Here is a 17932-nt window from a genome sequence, read left to right as displayed (position 1 = left end):
TTGATCGGTGCTTCAAACAACAGCGAAATTTTAATCGCGCGGCTTTATGGGTACTCACGGTGCCATTAAAAAGTTCTGCAGTCTTCGGTTTCATGTCCATATCTCAGTTTTTTTTGTGTGTAGAAAACTCAGCAGCTTTCTTAACGCAAAAAGCGGCTCCCATAAACGATACACTCAATATCAACAGGCATTTCGTGTATCTAATGCCAAAGTTCACTCCCCTTACAAATGCAGATGTGAAACAAAAGAGATTCTGCAGTTGCTGGAAATACAAAGACGCACACACACACAATACTGAAGGAGCTCTGCAGTTCAGGCAGCAACTAAGCAGAGGAGTACACAGTCTAGACATGCTGAAGGGGCTCGGATTTAATGCTGCCCATTTATTCCTCTCCACATTTGCTGCCTGACCTGCTGATTACCTGCAATGTTTTGTAGAAATTAACCATTTTGTTTTTCAATTAACCAGTTTCCAAATGTTTCTCATCTTTCATTCATAGCCACATCCTGCTGATCTGGTTCCTCTTCCTCCTAATGCTCGTAACCTCCAGACCCCATCTCTTTCCAGAGCCCCAAAGCCCTGATTGGTGCTGGTAACTCTTTGGTTTCTGACTCTGCTCCACTGAAGATTCACTCGATAGTCTGCTGTCAGGCTTTAGAGGTGCATTGCAGCAACCCAGCTGTCTGAGGCACAGTCCTTTGAAATTGGTGAAAATGACACAAAATTTGAAAAGAGCAGGGAAATAGGAGTTTAACCACCTTAGTCCAGAGCCCTGGGGAAGGTCAAATACTCAGCGAGATCATCGTGTTAATTAGCCTGGGGAAAATCATGCAGGAAATTCATGCAGGTGTATAAGATGATGAGAGGCATTGATCGTGTGAAAAGTCAGAGGCTTTTTTCCCCCCAGGGCTGAGATGGCTAACACGTGGGGGGCATAGTTACGTACACAACGCTGGAAGAACTCAGCAAAAGGGGGGGGCATAGTTAAGGTGCTTGGAAGTAGTTCAATGGAGGTGTCAGAGATATTTTTTTTATACAGATGGTGGTGGGTGTGTGGACTGCACTGCCAGCGACGGTGGTATAGACGGGTACAATTGAGTCTTTTAAGAGAATCTTAGAGAGGTACATGGAGCTTAGGAAAATAGAGGGTTCTGTCGTAGGGTAATTCTAGGCATTTTCTAGAGTTGGTTGCTGTGGGCCGAAGGGCCTGTAATTTGCTGCAGATTTCTCTGATTCTAAGAAATTCAAGGGAAATCTCTTCTCCCACGGAGTGGTGACGAGTTGCAACAGGAAGAATGAGAGATAATTTTTAAAATACGGATATGGAACAGAAACCTGGGCAGAGAGCAGATAGACCGAGTGGCCTTTCTGGTGTACATTGTGAGTTTGGCAGTGACAGTAAGTACCTGCGACATGGGATTTGATACAGAATTGATTTATCTTTCACAGATCCACAATATTAAACGCCAGTGGGGCGCTGTCTTCTCCCGCATCTCCAACTCCACATTCAAGGATCGGTGGCATTCAAACGCTGGGAAAGGCAACACGTACAACACACTGGAGGAACTCAGCAGGTCGGGCAGCATCCATGAGAACGTTGTGTAGAGGGGGTTTCTTATTAGTATAAGGGGGTTCCTTCTTTGTGAGGGTTTATTTTTCTTTTTTGTTACTGCGTATGTTAATCAAATGGCTTCTTTGTTTTGTTAAAAGTAGGAATGCTTCTTTGTTGCGAGAGAGTGCTGGAAGCTTGTTTGAGTTAAATTTACTGATAACGGGAATTGTATTCATTTGTTAACCAATTGGGATTAATGTTATTCTCTCTTCTGGGTCTGTAAGCTATTGTTGGTGGGCTTTTGGGGAGATCGCCGCGAGGGGGTGACAGAGAGAGAGGACGCGATGCTGTAAACTGGGTGAGGAACGGACCCCGAGTGGGGCTCCGAGGCCAGGATGTTCGGCGAGGAGAGAAGACGAAGATAGATGTGCTTGGTTGATCACTTCGAGTGGTCCTGAGCTACGAGTCGAGGAGTTCGGAGGGGATCAAATGGTGGCCAGAAGACTTTGTTAATTGAGCTCCAACGGTTGTACACGAAGTGGTTTGGACTTTGATAAGGCTTGGCGCCTTTTCTTTATTTTCTTTTCCTTTATATATATTGTATCATTATTAATCACATAGTTCCAGTAATATCTATAAAGTGTTATCATTTAATCGCATATGGTGTGCTGTCTATTATTATTTATTAAACCCAGAGTTTCGAGCTGCTTGGGAGGACTTGTGTAATAGCCACGGGCCGGTACCGAATTCAAACGAGAGCCGGTGGTGGTACTGCCTGGGGCAAGTAACTGAGGGTGAGACCCTCTTAGTGGACGCTCCGAAATACCACGATGGAGGGGAGTTGACCGCTGAAGATACCTCGGTGAGAGAGAGAGGTTGCGGCGACTGGGCCCTGAAGCCGTAGGAGACGTAGGCAGCGTGAGTGTGGATTATATTGCGCTGAAGAGGTGCACTGTCAGTGACCAGAATACGGCCCTGAGGGCCGAAGAGGCGATGGCCTGTCTGAGTGGTGCGACGTGGTTTAAGGTGCTGGATCTGAGGAGTGGATGTTGCCAGATCCCGATGAGTGAGGCCGACAAGGAGAAGACGGCCGTTATAGGTCCCCTAGGATTCTTCCGGTACGAAAAGATGCCAGAGGGCATATCCGGAGCCCTTGCAACCTTCCCGCGGGGCATGTGGAAGACCATGGGGGATGTGGAGGTGTCTGGAGTTTTGGCGTATGTGGATGTTCTCCTGGCATTTGGATTTGCCTCGGGAGAATCTGAAGCGAGACTGTTGCAGGAGCGACTGAGAACTAAAGAGCTAAAGCTTTCTCTGGTCACGTGCCAGGTCTGGCGAAGGTCGCAGCTCGTGAGTGACTGTCTCTACGGAGTCAAGTTTGATGTGGAGATGGAGAGGCCGAATTCTCAGCAGAGACCGGAGAAAGTGATCCGGTATCAGTTGGGAGACCAAGAAAGTTATCTGATTAAGAGTAACAGCAAACCGAGAGCCCGGAGAGGGGAGTTTGAGGAGGTGAAGCAATTGCGGACAGATCTTGGAAGAGGGAAGCGGAAGCTTGAAGGGAGCCTGAAGATGACCATCGACAGTCCAAATGAAGTGGAAACCCTGAAGATTGACCTTGAAGAAGTCATCAGGAAGGAAAAGCTGGAGATAAGTGCAGTGAATACAGAATTGTTGAGACTGTGGCGGGAGTTGGAGGAGCCAGAGAGGAAGCTGATGTCTCGATTGCGGGAGGCTGAAGAGGCTGGGGGAGCAGTGCAGGCCACGTGCTTCCGTTTGGAGAAGATCAAACAGCAGCTACCGATCGCAGAAGTGAGGAAGAATACGGATTCGAAGGATGATGCGCTGGATGTGTGGTACATGCTGCCGTTTGCCAACTTCCCCTCGATTGAGGAAGAGACCTTTGGCCCTTCTACCACTGAGTCAGGTGTAGTGGGGAGGGTTAGCCGTGGACAGCAGGCGGATCAGAGTTGCAAGGGGTTATGAGTGAGAGATTGAGAGAGGAGTTGGCAAGCGGACCCGAGGTATCCCCGGTTGTGTCCGAGCCTGGAGGGTTTTGCTGAAGGGGTACGGAGGTCTCGGAGGGTTAAGGAACTCCCAGATAAGTTGACCTGTGTAGCGCCTGAGGAACAGGGCGTGAGGTCTACTGTTTGGGGAGCAATGTCACTGTTTGTGCCTGGGTTAGGGTGTGTATTGGCAGGAAGGGTTGGGGAGTTATTTAGAAGTCATGAGGACATGACTTTTATTTGGTGGGGGGAGAGTGTAAAGGGGGTTTCTTCTTTGTTACTCCGTCTGTTAATCAAAATGGCTTCTTTGTCTTAGATAGATAGATAGATAGATAGATACTTTATTCATCCCCATGGGGAAATTCAACTTTTTTTCCAATGTCCCTTACACTTGTTGTAGCAAAACTAATTACATACAATACTTAACTCAGTAAAAAATATGATATGCATCTAAATCACTATCTCAAAAAGCATTAATAATAGCTTTTTAAAAGTTCTTAAGTCCTGGCGGTAGAATTGTAAAGCCTAATGGCATTGGGGAGTATTGACCTCTTCATCCTGTCTGAGGAGCATTGTATCGATAGTAACCTGTCGCTGAAACTGCTTCTCTGTCTCTGGATGGTGCTATGTAGAGGATGTTCAGAGTTATCCATAATTGACCGTAGCCTACTCAGCGCCCTTCGCTCAGCTACCAATGTTAAACTCTCCAGTACTTTGCCCACGACAGAGCCCGCCTTCCTTACCAGATTATTAAGACGTGAGGCGTCCCTCTTCTTAATGCTTCCTCCCCAACACGCCACCACAAAGAAGAGGGCGCTCTCCACAACTGACCTATAGAACATCTTCAGCATCTCACTACAGACATTGAATGACGCCAACCTTCTTAGGAAGTACAGTCGACTCTGTGCCTTCCTGCACAAGGCATCTGTGTTGGCAGTCCAGTCTAGCTTCTCGTCTAACTGTACTCCCAGATACTTGTAGGTCTTAACCTGCTCCACACATTCTCCATTAATGATCACTGGCTCCATATGAGGCCTAGATCTCCTTGTTAAAAGTAAGAATGCTTCTTTGTTATAAAAGAGTGCTGGAAGCTTGTTTGGGTGAAAATTTACTGATAACGAGAATTGCATTCATTTGTTAACCAATTGGGATTAATGTTATTCTCTCTTCTGGGTCTGTAAGCTAGTTTTGGTGGGCTTTTGAGGAGTCGGCCCGAGGGGATGAGGGAGAGAGGACGCGATGCTGTAAGCTGGGTGACGGAACCGAGGCCAGGTTGTACATGTACATCTGTACAAAAATGACAGGAAAAATATAAATGGACCGTGAGCAATGGCTACAACCGCGACAGCGCAGGGATCTACCTGCAAATTAACTGTGATTGTGCAGGTAGCTCATTGCATTAGTTTCCATTCAATAGTACCGATTACAGAAACAACATACCATCTCGATTTCAGACAAAACCTAGGTTCAGCAGCAGATTCTATTGGTGCCAGATATTGTTTCAATCAAAAACTATTTCTGCCCAATCAATTCTAAGCGCTGACTATAGACAGCGCAATGCGACAGATTATGTGAACACAGGACAGGGCCTTTCTGTGAAGTTTCTGTCCATATTCCACTTCAATCGACCGCTTAAACGTCCAAGTTTCGCAATTCCCGCGATGTGCTCTTCGGTGAGATTAAAGAATGTTTCAGTGTCGTCAGGGACAGTGAATATGGAGCACAGAAACAGATATAACGGCGGTCTGAAGTTATTTATTTATAAGTCAATTTGCCAGATATTTAAAATATCCATTTTAGTAATGCAGTGAATAATGTTCCATGTTTGCCGGAGCATAGAGAGCAGGTGTTACTGAGGTTAAAGTAATGGAGAGCCCTATCTGTATACCTATGTCAGTCACTGAGGGATATACTGTGCCCATGATTGTAAGCAGGTTCCTCAAAGTCGTTCTGCACAGCAGCCGCTTCATGTGACGTCACCGCCGACTGTGCGGTGAAGCTCCTGAAGTTTTGAGAGGTAGTTATGCCTCTCAGAATGCAGAATTCTGAGCAGCGCCAGTGTGGCCACGGAGTTAATGTTACAATCCGCAGCCGCTTGCCATACTACAATTACCTATCATGGAGCATGAGAGTCTGTGGAACGCTTTGCTACAGTCTGCGGTGAAGGACAAGTCTTGCTTTACATCTCAAGCACAAGTCTGTCGTTTCCTGAAAGGTCAGGGCATCAAAGGATATAGTGTGAAGACACTATATGGGGTTGCGTGGAATCCAGGATCAGCCATGAACTGGCGGAGCAGACTCGATGCCCAATTCTGACATTTCGTCTTCTGATCTTATGGTCCTCTGGAGCTAGAACTGGAATATGGAGAGTCCTCCATATCCCTCCCGTCCATGTGTATTTTGTATTAGATTAATAAATCGGGAAGATGGGGAGTTAGAATCTCTGCTGAAATTAGAGAAAACACGTTCGACAATTAACTCCCACTCAACAGGAACAAATGTTGGCAATTATTTTCTCAGTGACTCTAGAACTAAAGGAGTCTATTCACGTTCATTATTTAACACAAACATTAAGAGATTATTGCCATACCATCCGGGCAACTGCTGTCGCAAGAAACCCCCTCCTCCACGGTAAACAGCGGGTTTCATTTCACAAGCAGGGGTTGTTGACCCCACCCAACCGGAATCATTTGTGGAATTTGTCTCCCTGAAAGTCCATAAGACAAAATGACCATAAGACATCGGTGCAGAATCAGCCCATCAGATCCATCGAGTCTGCGCCGCCATTTCATCATGACTGATTCCGGTTCCGTCTGAGCCCCAGTCTCCTGCCTTCTCCGTGCATCCATTCATGCCCTGACCAATCAAGAGTCGATCAAACTCTTCCTTAAATATACATAAAGATTTGGCCTCCACAGCAGCCTGTAACAAAGAATTCTACACATTCACCGCTTCCTGGCAAAATAAATGCCTTCCAGAAGGACGCCTCTCCATTGTGAGGTTGCGTCCTCTGGTCTCAGACTCTCCCACCAGAGGGAACATCCTCTCCACATCCACTCCGTCAAACTCTTCAGTCAGGCTTCAATGACGTCACCTCTTATCCTTCTGAAATCCAGTGAATACAGGCCCAGAATCAAACACTTTTCATATGACAAGCCGTTCAATCGCAGAATCGTTTTCGTCAACTTCGTCTGAACTCCTTCCAGGTTCACAGCACTTTTTCTAAGGTAATGGCCTGAACTGCTGACAGTGCGGCCTCACCAGTGCTTTACAAAGTCTCAACAGGACATCTTTGCTTTTATATTCTATTCCTCTTGAAATGAATGCTAATATTGCACCTGCCTTCCTCACCACAGACTCACCCGGAAAACTCACCTTTAGGGAATCCAACACAAGGACTCCCAAATGCATTGGCGCCCTCGTGTTTTTTCGTAATTTCCCTCCGTTTCGAAAATACTCAATCCTTCCACTTCTTCAACCAAAGTGCCTGACAGTACATTTGCAGACACTGTGTTCCAACTGCCATTTCTTTGTCCACTCTCCTAATCTGGCTGTCCGTCCCCCTGTACCTCCTCAACTTCCTCAAAACTACCTGTCCCTCCACCCTTCTTCATCTCACCTGAAACTTTTCAACAAGGTAATCAATAACATCATCCAAATTCTGGCGTACAACGCAAAAAGAAGCAGTCCCAACACATGTCCCTGTGGAACACCACTAGCCATCGCCAGCTAACCAGAACAGGCTCGATTTATTCACGCTCTTTGCCGCCTGCCAATCAGCCACTGATTTATCTATGCCAGAATCTTTCCTGTAATACCACGAGTTCGTAACTTTTTAAGCAGCCTCACTGTAGGAAGGATGTGAAAGCATTCGAAAGAGTACGGAGGAGATTTATCAGGATGCTTCCCGGTTTAGAGAGTATGGATGATGATCAGAGATTAAGGGAGCTAGGGCTTTACTCTTTGGAGAGAAGGAGGATGAGAGGAGTCATGATAGAGATGTACAAGATATTAAGATGAATAGATAGAGTGGACAGCCAGCGCCTTTCCCCCAGGGCACCACTGCTCGGTACAAGAGGACATGGCTTTCAGTTAAGGGGAAGGAAGTTCAAGGGGGGTATTAGAGGGAGATTTTTTACTCAGAGAGTGGTTGCTGCGTGGAATGCACTGCCTGAGTCAGTGGTGGAGGCAGATACACTAGTGAAGTTTAAAAGACTACTAGACAGGTATATGGAGGAATTTAAGGTGGGGGTTATATGTGAGGCACTGTTTGAGGGTCGGCACAACATTCTGGGCCAAAGGGCCTGTAATGTGCTGTACTATTCTATGTTCTATGTATGGAGTCTTGTCAAAGGCCTTCTGAAAATCCGAGTACACAGTTTCGATCGATTCTCCTTTACCTCTCCTGCTTGTTATTTCTTCAGGTAATTCCAACAGATTTATCAGTCGAGATTGTCCTTTGAGGAAACCATGCTGACGACGGCTTATCTTATCATGTGATTCCAAGTACCGTCAGATCTACTTAATAATAGACTCCAACACCTTTCCAACCCGAGGTCAGCCTAACTGGCCGACAATTTCCTTTCTTCTGACTCTTTCCCTTCTGGAAGAGTGGAGTGACACATGCAAACTTCCAGTGTTCCGGAACCTTTCCAGAACCCAGTGCTTCTTGAATGATCATCACTAATGCTTCCACAATCTCTTCAGACACCTCTTTCAGAATCCTGGGATCTCACCATCTGGTCCAGGTGACTAATCTTCCTTCAGACCTGTTAGTTCCCCAACAACCTTCTCTCTAATGATGGTAACTTCACACACTTCATGAACCATGACACCGGGAAATTCCACCATATTGCTCGTGTCGTCCACAGTGAAGACTGATGCAAAATACTCAATCAGTTCGTCCGCCATTTCCTTTCCCCATTACTATCTCTCCAGCGTCTTTTCCCAGCGTCCGACACCTAGTCTCACATTTTGCTTCCGACTGTAAGTTTCGAAAGAAACTTTCGATATCCTCTTGGAATGTCGCTTATTCCAAAGGGCCAACTGATTTAACACGGGAAAGAGTGATGGGCTGATCCAAAATGGGAACCATGGAGGGAGTGAGGTAAGAACTTCAGTAAAAAATTGTTGTCAGAATGTCGTCTGGGAGGGAGAGATGCACTCACTGAAAATTTTCACCTGTGTTAAAATGCCCGAAGGGAGGGTATGACGACCTGATTGACAATCAGCGAAGGAGTGAGCCGCGGATTGAAAATGGCCACCTGTGATGAAATGCACTGACCTCTTCAGGCTGTAGAGCGGGGAAGGTGTCTTCAATGGATTTCTGTGCCAACTGGAGGCGAGGTTTAAAGGTGCAAGTTGGTAAGCGTCAATCAAGACCATCTTCTACAAGGGACATGGAGAGCGGGAGAGGGGATGGGAAGAGATTGGGGAAGAGAGTGGGGAAAGCGAAGTGGAGAAGAGGAGGAAAGATGAGTGAAACCATCATCACCCCTGTGTCCTCCATCTCCACTTACCCTTCACATTTCTGTCCCTCTCTCCACCAGTCTTTCCACTCACTCTGCACTCTCTCAACCCCCTCGCTCTCCGCCCACACTCTCGCCTCTAGCTCTGCACCGCTCCGTCAGCACCCCCCTCACCACCACTATACTTTCCTCTGCACATCCTTTGTCCTTCATTCCCCATTCCCCCGGTCTATCCCTCTCTTCCCATCCGTCCGCTCCATTAACCCTACCTGTAAGCCTCATAATTTGTATAATCTCTATCAAATGTCCCGGAAATGTACATTCCAAGGAATAAAGTCCTAACATATTCAATCTTTCCTTATAACGTAGGTCCTCCAATCGCGGCACCATACTTGTAAATTTTCAAAGTATTCTTGCAAACCTATTTACATATTTCATGCAGTTCAGTGACCAAAACTGCAGACAATACTCTACATTAGGCCTCACCAACTTCGACATAACATCCCATCTCCTGCACCCAGTACATGAAGTCCAATGCGTCAAAACATTTCCTTACGACCCTATCCACATAGGACGCCATTTCCAACGTATTGTGACCTTGTATTCCCCGAACCCATTGTTGTACACACTCATCAGTGTCCTACTTTTAATCTGTAAACCCTAGCCTCCTGGTTCCTACCGAAGGTCCATTTGCTATTTATCCAGCTGATCCAAATCCCTCTGCAAGATATGATGGCCTCCTTCGCTGTACAATATACGCGCACTTGGTTAAGTACATGATCTGACGGATTTACAGTTCGACACGGTGATCGGGAGCAGTGCGTGGAAATCGCAATACCCCCAACCCCCACCTCACCCCTCAACACCCCCCTACCCCACCCCAGCGTCGGGTTGCAGAACCGGGGCCATGTGCGGTAAAAGTTTCGCTGTGGGATTCCGAGACGAGGGCCACAATCTCAACCATGACTAACATATTCGCCACTGTGGATAAATAACTGGTTAGTTCAGTCATTCTGACCAGACGCAGCGCCTCTCACTCATCCATGTCTACTCACTACCGCTCCCCTTCGCAGTGGACTCTTCTTCCAGCCTCTCCCTCTTCCCTTCCAAATCGCTCCACTCTCCTCGCCACCCAAAACACTGAACCCTCCTTTCTATGAACCCGGTCACACTGCACTCATTCACTCATTTACGCTGCAAACTCGTCTCCCCCTCTCCTTTCGCTTGACGCCATTTTCACTCACCTCACCTTCCTCGCCACCCCTATAGCTCACCCCCACCACCTCGGTATCCTGCACACCCATCCTTCCTCACCCCTTTCTGTAGCCCACCACGCCGCCTCCCCCCACCCCACCAATTCCACCTTTCCATCCCAGTCTCCGTAAAAAAATACTCTCCACTCCCTTTCTTTTAGCCCTCTATCAAGTTAGTAATGGGTCTCAAGGTAATGAGTTTGTTGAAGCGACAGGTTACTATCGATGCAATGCTCCTCAGACAGGATGAAGAGGTCAATACTCCCCAATGCCATTAGGCTTTACAATTCAACCGCCAGGACTTAAGAACTTGTTAAAAGCTATTATTAATGCTTTTTGAGATAGTGATTTAGATGCATATCATATTTTTTACTGAGTTAAGTATTGTATGTAATTAGTTTTGTTACAACAAGTGTATGGGACATTGGAAAAAAAATGTTGAATTTCCCCATGGGGATGAATAAAGTATCTATCTATCTATCTATCTAATACCCGAGGGATAGCCTTTCAAAGCAGTTTGTCGTTGAGCCTACTACGGAATCAGCAGTACTGGATTGGGTGCTATATAATGAACGGGAGGCGATTAGGGAGCTTAAAGTAGAAGAGCCTTTGGAAAATGTGATCGCAACACGAGTGCGAGCAACTAAAATCATTAGAAGGGAAAAGATGAAATATGAAAGCAAGCTGAGAAATAATATCAAAGTGGAATATAAAAGTTTTTCCCCAAGTGTAAATTAAAAATAAAAGAGAAATTGGAGTGGATCAAGGACCGCTAGAAAACGAGGCAGGAGAAATAATAACCGGGTACAATGAGATGGCTGATGAAACTAATTGAGTATTTTTCATCATTCTTCACTGTGGAAGACACTAACAACACGCCTGATATTGTGGTGTGGGAAGGAAGAGAAGTGGGTGCAGTTACTATTACAAGAGAGAAGGTGCTCAAAATACTGAAAGACCTAAAGGTACACAAGTCACCGTGACCAGAAGAACTGCACCCTGGGGTGCTGAAAGAGGTAGCGTTAGAGATTCTGCTGGCATTAGAAAATATATTGCAATAATGATTAGACTCCAGCATGGTGTCGGAGGACTGGAAAATTGCAGATGCCACTCCACTCTTTAAGAAAGGAGGAAGGCAGCAGAAAGGCAACTATAGACCAGTTAGCCTGACCTCAGTTGTTGGGAAGATGTTAGAATCAATTGTTAAGAGTGAGGTGATGGAGTACCTGGTGACACAGGACAATATAATACAAAGTCAGCATGGTTTCCTTCAGGGAAAATCCTGCCTGACGACTCTTTCGGAATTCTCGAAGGAGATTACAAGTAGATTAGATAAAGGTGATGAATTGGATGCTGTACATTTGGAACTCCAGAAGCCCTTTGACCAGGTGCACACACGTGAACTGCTTACCAAGGTAAGAGCCCATAGTATTACAGGAAATTCACTAAAATGGTTAGAACATTGGCTGGTTGGCAAGACGTACGGAGTTAAAATAAAAAGGACCCTTTTCTGGTTGTTTGCCAGGCACTAGTTCCACAGGGGTCAGTGATGGGACCGCTTCTTTTTATGCTTTATATAAATGATTTAGATGATGAAATAAATTGTTTTGTTGCCAAGTTTTCAGATGATGCGAAGGTTGGTGGAGGGGCACTAGAGTTGAGGAAACAGGAAGGATGAAGAAGGATTTAGTTTAGGAGAATGGGGAAGAAAGTGGCAAATGAAGTACAATGTGGGAAAATCCACGGTCATGCAATTTGGTAGCAGAAACAAATGTGCGGACTATTTTTTAAACGGGGAGAAATTCCAGGAATCTGAGATGCAGGGGGAGATGGGAGTCCTTGTGCAGAACACCATGAAGGTTATCTTATAGGCTCAGTCGGTGGTGAGGAAGGCAAATGCCATGTTAGCATTCATTTCAAGAGGTCTAGCCTACAAGAGCAAGGATCAGATGCTGAGGCCTTATAAGGCACTGGTGAGTATTGAGTATTTTGAACAGTTTTGAGACCGTCGTCTTAGAAAAGATGTGCTGCCATTGGAGAGGGTCCAGAGGAGGTTCACAAGGATGATTCCAGGAATGAAAAGGTTATCATACGAGGAGCGTTACATGGCTCTGGGTCTGTACTCGCTGGAATTCAGAAGGATGAGGGGAATAAGGAGCAGACTCGATAGGCCAGATGGCCTCATTCTACTGCAATGTCTTATGGTCTCTCTTTCTCCTCCTCTCGTTTCCCCACCATCTCTCCACACACTCACTTTCATCTGCAGCTACCCACTCTCCACTTTCCACACACAACTTTCTCAACACCTCACTCTCCTCCCATTCCTCAGCAATGGAGGGAGGTAGCGTTCTATCTCTACCTCCACCCTCATATAAAGATCACTTAACAAGTCAGTAGCTCTGACCGCGAACGCTGCAGATTCCAGATTCTCGGTAATGTTCGTTATATTGAGGAAATCACAGTTAGGAACGCCACGGGCTGGTTTATGTATGTTGCAAGCGGGAGGGCGGGGGGCGCTGGTAGCGGACCCAAATGCAAGACACAGACACTGAAGTACTGGGAGCAGGGCTAAGATTATCCAGAATGCAACGGAAGTCAGGAGGAAAGGACGCTGGACATGGATACAGGCCCTGGACGAGACACGCACACCGAGCCTGGTCTAGGACTCAGACTGTGAAAGCGGGACCTGGATGAGGGACTTGGAACTGGATGTCTGGACTAGGACTCCGAGCCAGAGACTGGACAGGGACCCGGAACATGGGTCTTGACTCGGGCTCGGAACCCGGATCCAGTCGAGGACTCGGGACTAGGAACAGACTAGACACAAGATAGCACTGGGATCACAGGGGCGTGGCTTGGACTAGACCAGGATCTTGGACGTGGCTAGGGCTGGACGAGGAATCTCCAGCACCAGGCTGGGCGAGGTACTCCTGGGCTCAGTGAAGCACCAGAACTGGATGAGGACACGAAGCTCAGACTTGGACGGGGCTGGAACACGGCGCCCTGACTTGATCTTGGAACATGGAGCCTTGGTGTTGGAGTACAGGGTCACAGAGCCGGGACCCCTCCTTGGGAACAGGTCTGAGAGCCGGGGTTCTCCACAGAACACAGAACCAGGACCCCTCCTTGGGAACAGAACTTAGGGCCGGTGATCTACACAGAGTCAGGACCCTCCTAAGGCCGGGTCTCTTTCCTTGACGGACACTAAACACAGGGACACAAAGAGAGAGAGAGAGAGAAAGAAAGAAAGAAAGAAAGAAAGAAAGAAAGAAAGAAAGAAAAGAAAGAAAAGAAAGAAAGAAAGAAAGAAAGAAAGAAAGAAAGAAAGAAAGAAAGAAAGAAAGAAAGAAAGAAAGAAAGAAAGAAAGAAAGAAAGAAAGAGTGCCTGGATATCGGAAGATCCCCACATGCTCCACGGAGTTCGTAATCACTTTAGTATATATGTTTATTTCTTTCCCCAAATAACCAATTATTTTATCTTCAGAGCACCTATATATTTAATCCCGTCTTTTGTAAATAAGGGCGCCAAATTTTCAAAAATGTTTCATATTTATCTCTTAGATTATAAATAATTTTTTCAAGTGGAATACAGCTGGAAATTTCATTCTTCCAACGATCTATACTTAAGTATGAATCCGATTTCCAAGTAAATGCAATAGCCTTTTTGGCTACTGCCAGTGCAATTTTTATAAATTATTTCTGATATTTATTCAATTTGGGTTTCGATTTTATCCCTTCAATATCGCCTAATAAAAGTAATATTGGATTATGTGGAAGTTGTGTTCCAATAATTTGTTCCAGTAAAACTCTTAAATTTGTCCAAAAAGGTTGAATTTTAGAACAAGACCAAGTAGAATGTAAAACAGTACCAATTTCATGGTTACATCTGAATCACTGATCAAATAAATTTGGGTTTAATTTATTTATTTTTTGTGGTGTAATATATAATTGATGTAAAAAATTATATTGCACTAATGTTAACCGGACATTTATTGTATTTGTCATACTATCAAAACATAGTCTTGACCAAGTTGTTTCTTCAATTTTAATATTCAAGTCACTTTCCCATTTTTGTCTTGACTTATGGACTCCTTGTTTAAATGCCTGTTTTTGAATCAAGCTGTACATACAAGAAATAATTTTTTTAGTTTTTCCTTTTTGAATTAAAGTTTCTATTTTATTAGATTTTGGCAATAACATTGTTTGACCTAATTTTTCTCTTAAATAAGCCCTTAATTGGAAGTAACAAAAAAGAGTGTTTTTTGATACTTTATATTTATTCTTTAATTGATCAAATGACATTAATATTCCTCCTTCAAAACAATCTCCTATATATCTAATCCCTTTTTGAAACCAATTATATAAAAGTTGAGTATCGATTGTAAAAGGAATAAGTCTATTTTGAATTAAAGATCTCTTTGTTAATAAAGATTTCTTTGTCTCATCATCAACATTTATCTTATTCCATAAGTCAATCAAATGTTTTAATATAGGAGATTCTTTCTTTTCCCGTATCCATTTTGATTCCCATTTATATATAAAATCTTCTGGTGTATTTTCTCCTATGTTATCTAGTTCTATTCTAATCCATGCCGGTCTATCTTTCTGAAAAAAAGATGCAATAAATCTAAGTTGATTTGCTTTATAATAATTCTTAAAATTTGGAAGTTGTAACCCTCCTAGATCAAATTTCCATGTCAATTTTTCCAACGATATTCTTGACATCTTACCTTTCCAAAGAAACTTCCTCACATATTTATTTAACTCTTGAAAAAAATTCTGGGGAAATTGTATTGGTAGTGATTGAAATAAGTATTGTAGTCTTGGGAATATATTCATTTTTACGGTATTTACTCTACCTACTAATGTTATTGGTAATATCATCCATTTATCAAGATCTTCTTGAATTTTTTTCAATAATGGTAAGTAATTTAATTTGTATAAGTTCTTTATATCATTATCAACTCTTATACCTAAATATTTTATACCATTTGCCGGCCATCTAAATTGAGTTATTAATCGACATTGACTCCTTTAGTAAGAGGTAAAATTTCACTTTTATCCCAATTTATTTTGTAACCTGATATTTTCCCATAATCTTCTAATCTATAGATAATTTACGCAACGAGTGCAATGGGTTTGTTAAGTAAAGCAGAGCATCATCAGCAAATAAGATAATCTTGTATTCTTCCTGATTAACTCTGAAACCCTTAATATCTGGGTCCATTCTAATTAATTCAGCTAATGGTTCTATCGCCAACACAAATAAAGCAGGTGATAATGGACAACCTTGCCTAGTTGACCTTGTTAACTGAAATTGTGCTGAAATTTGACCATTTGTCGCTACTTTAGAGATATTATGAATTTAGGTGAAAGATCACATAAGGTCCTTGCATGGCAGTTAAAAACAGACCAGACTTCTAAAACGATAAATGCAATTCGAACAAGAGTAAATAAAATTACTTAGAAACCTTTAGAAATTAATGAAACGTTCAAGAATTTTTATTCTGAATTGTATCAATCAGAATCACAAAATGATAATGTCAAGATAGAAAGGTTTTTATCAGAAAAAAACTCTTCCAAAATTAAATACGGAAGAACAGAAGGGATTAGATATGCCTTTTACATTAAAAGAGGTTGAAGAAGATCTAGGATCATTTCAAAGCAATAAATATCCAGGAGAAGATGGTTTTCCACCTGAATTTTATAAAAAGTTTAAAGATTTATTAATTCCTCCTTTTATGGAGTTAATACATCAAGCGGAAAGAACTCATAAACTTCCAGAATCTTTTTCGACAACTATTTTAATAGTATTGCCAAAGAAAGATAGAGATCTTTTAAAGCCAGCATCATATAGACCTATTTCTTTGTTAAACACTAATTATAAAATCATAGCAAAAATCTTATCTAACAAACTATCTAAATACTTACCAAAATTAATACATATGGATCAAACAGGATTTATTAAAAATAGACAATCGGCAGATAATGTAACTCGGTTATTTAGTATAATTCATTCGGCTCAAAAGAGGGAGGAAATTAATGTGGCAGTTTCTTTAGATGCAGAAAAAGCATTTGATAGATTGGAATGGGATTTTTTATTTAAGGTATTGGAAAAAATATGGATTAGGGGTATCTTTTATAAAATGAATTAAAATAACTGTTGAGATAAGCTGCCGAACTAACTGCCAGGGATTCAGAAGTGCGGGAACAGGAAGAAAGGAGAGAACAGTCCAGCAGACTGAAGCTGAATCCCGAAACGATTTATGGAGCCAGCCCAAAACGAGAAACAGGTGCCTCAATTAAGGCAGCCACTGGACCCAAGGAAAACAGGAAATCCCGGACTGAGGATCGATGAACCGGACCGTGAACCGGAATACGGATTTCAGGGACCGGACCATGACACTCACTCCAGTACAATCGCATGTTTATTGTGATTCTTTTTCTCAGTTAATCTGAGAGGGGATAAGTTCAAAGGAGATGTGAGGCAAGTTCATTCACACAGAGATTGGTGGGTGTCTGGAATGCCTGGGGTGATGGTAGAGGCAGATATATTAGAGAATTTTAAGAGACGCTGAGACAGACACATAAATTTGAAGAACATGGAGAGAGATGGACAGGCACAAGGAATCAGTTTAGTGGCCATTTGGTCGCTAATTTATTTGGCTGAGCTCAACATGATTGGCCGAACTTTGTTGACGTTCTTTGTTACGTCAGCAATATTTCAATGTTAATTTCAGTTCGGTGCGTTGTTTTACCGTACCGAGCTGCAGAAATCCTTTCAGCATTTTGTCCAACTTTGCAATATCATTCCTGATTCCCACATCACTCTCTGGCACTGGGAGCCTTTCCCCATCACCAGGTCTGAGGAAAAGCGGGGAATCCTCTGTCACGGTTTCCTTCTCTGTGAGTTCTGTGATTTCCTGTAAACATGGAAGGTGTTGAGTGACGGACTGAGTGAAGGAGAATGGTGAAGACATTATCTGCTCAATGATGAGACGTCCCAGTGACTTTGATCACAGGAACAGTCACTGGGCAGCCGCTACACCCATTCTGTAAATTACTGGGTTCGGTAATTAGCAGCAAAGCACATGACTGTGGAAATTACAAATCAGAATATTATTAGAGTCACAGAGCCCAGCAGCACTGGAACAGGCTTTTCAGCCCTTCTAGTCAAAACGGACCGGTTTTTGTTTTTACTGCCAACAACCTGCATACACTTCCCATCCATGTTCTCACCCAAATTTCTCTTTAGTGTCTAACTCGAACCCACATCCACCACTTCCACTGGCAGCTCATTCCACACTCGCACCAACCTCTGAGTGAAGAATCCCCCTTCAGATTCCCCAAAAATATTTCACCTTTCACCCTGAAATATCAAGTGTGACAGTGGGAATGTGTGTATTGAACCGGAGGAAATAGCAGAGGTACTTAATGAATACTTTACTTCAGTATTCACTATGGAAAAGGATCTTACTGATTGTACTGATGACTTGAAGCAGACTGAAAAGCTTGAGCATGTAGATATTAAGAAAGAGGATGTGCTGCAGCTTTTGGAAAGCATCAATTTGGATAAGTCGCTATGGATATGAACATTTGGAGAGGTATAATGTGATTAGTAATAGTCAGCATGACTTTGTGAAGGACAGGTC

This window comes from Hemitrygon akajei, unplaced genomic scaffold, assembly GCF_048418815.1.
Source record: "Hemitrygon akajei unplaced genomic scaffold, sHemAka1.3 Scf000144, whole genome shotgun sequence".
In the NCBI taxonomy this organism is placed as follows: domain Eukaryota; kingdom Metazoa; phylum Chordata; class Chondrichthyes; order Myliobatiformes; family Dasyatidae; genus Hemitrygon; species Hemitrygon akajei.
The sequence above is the reverse complement of the archived record's forward strand: the minus strand, read 5'-3'. Positions refer to the sequence as shown.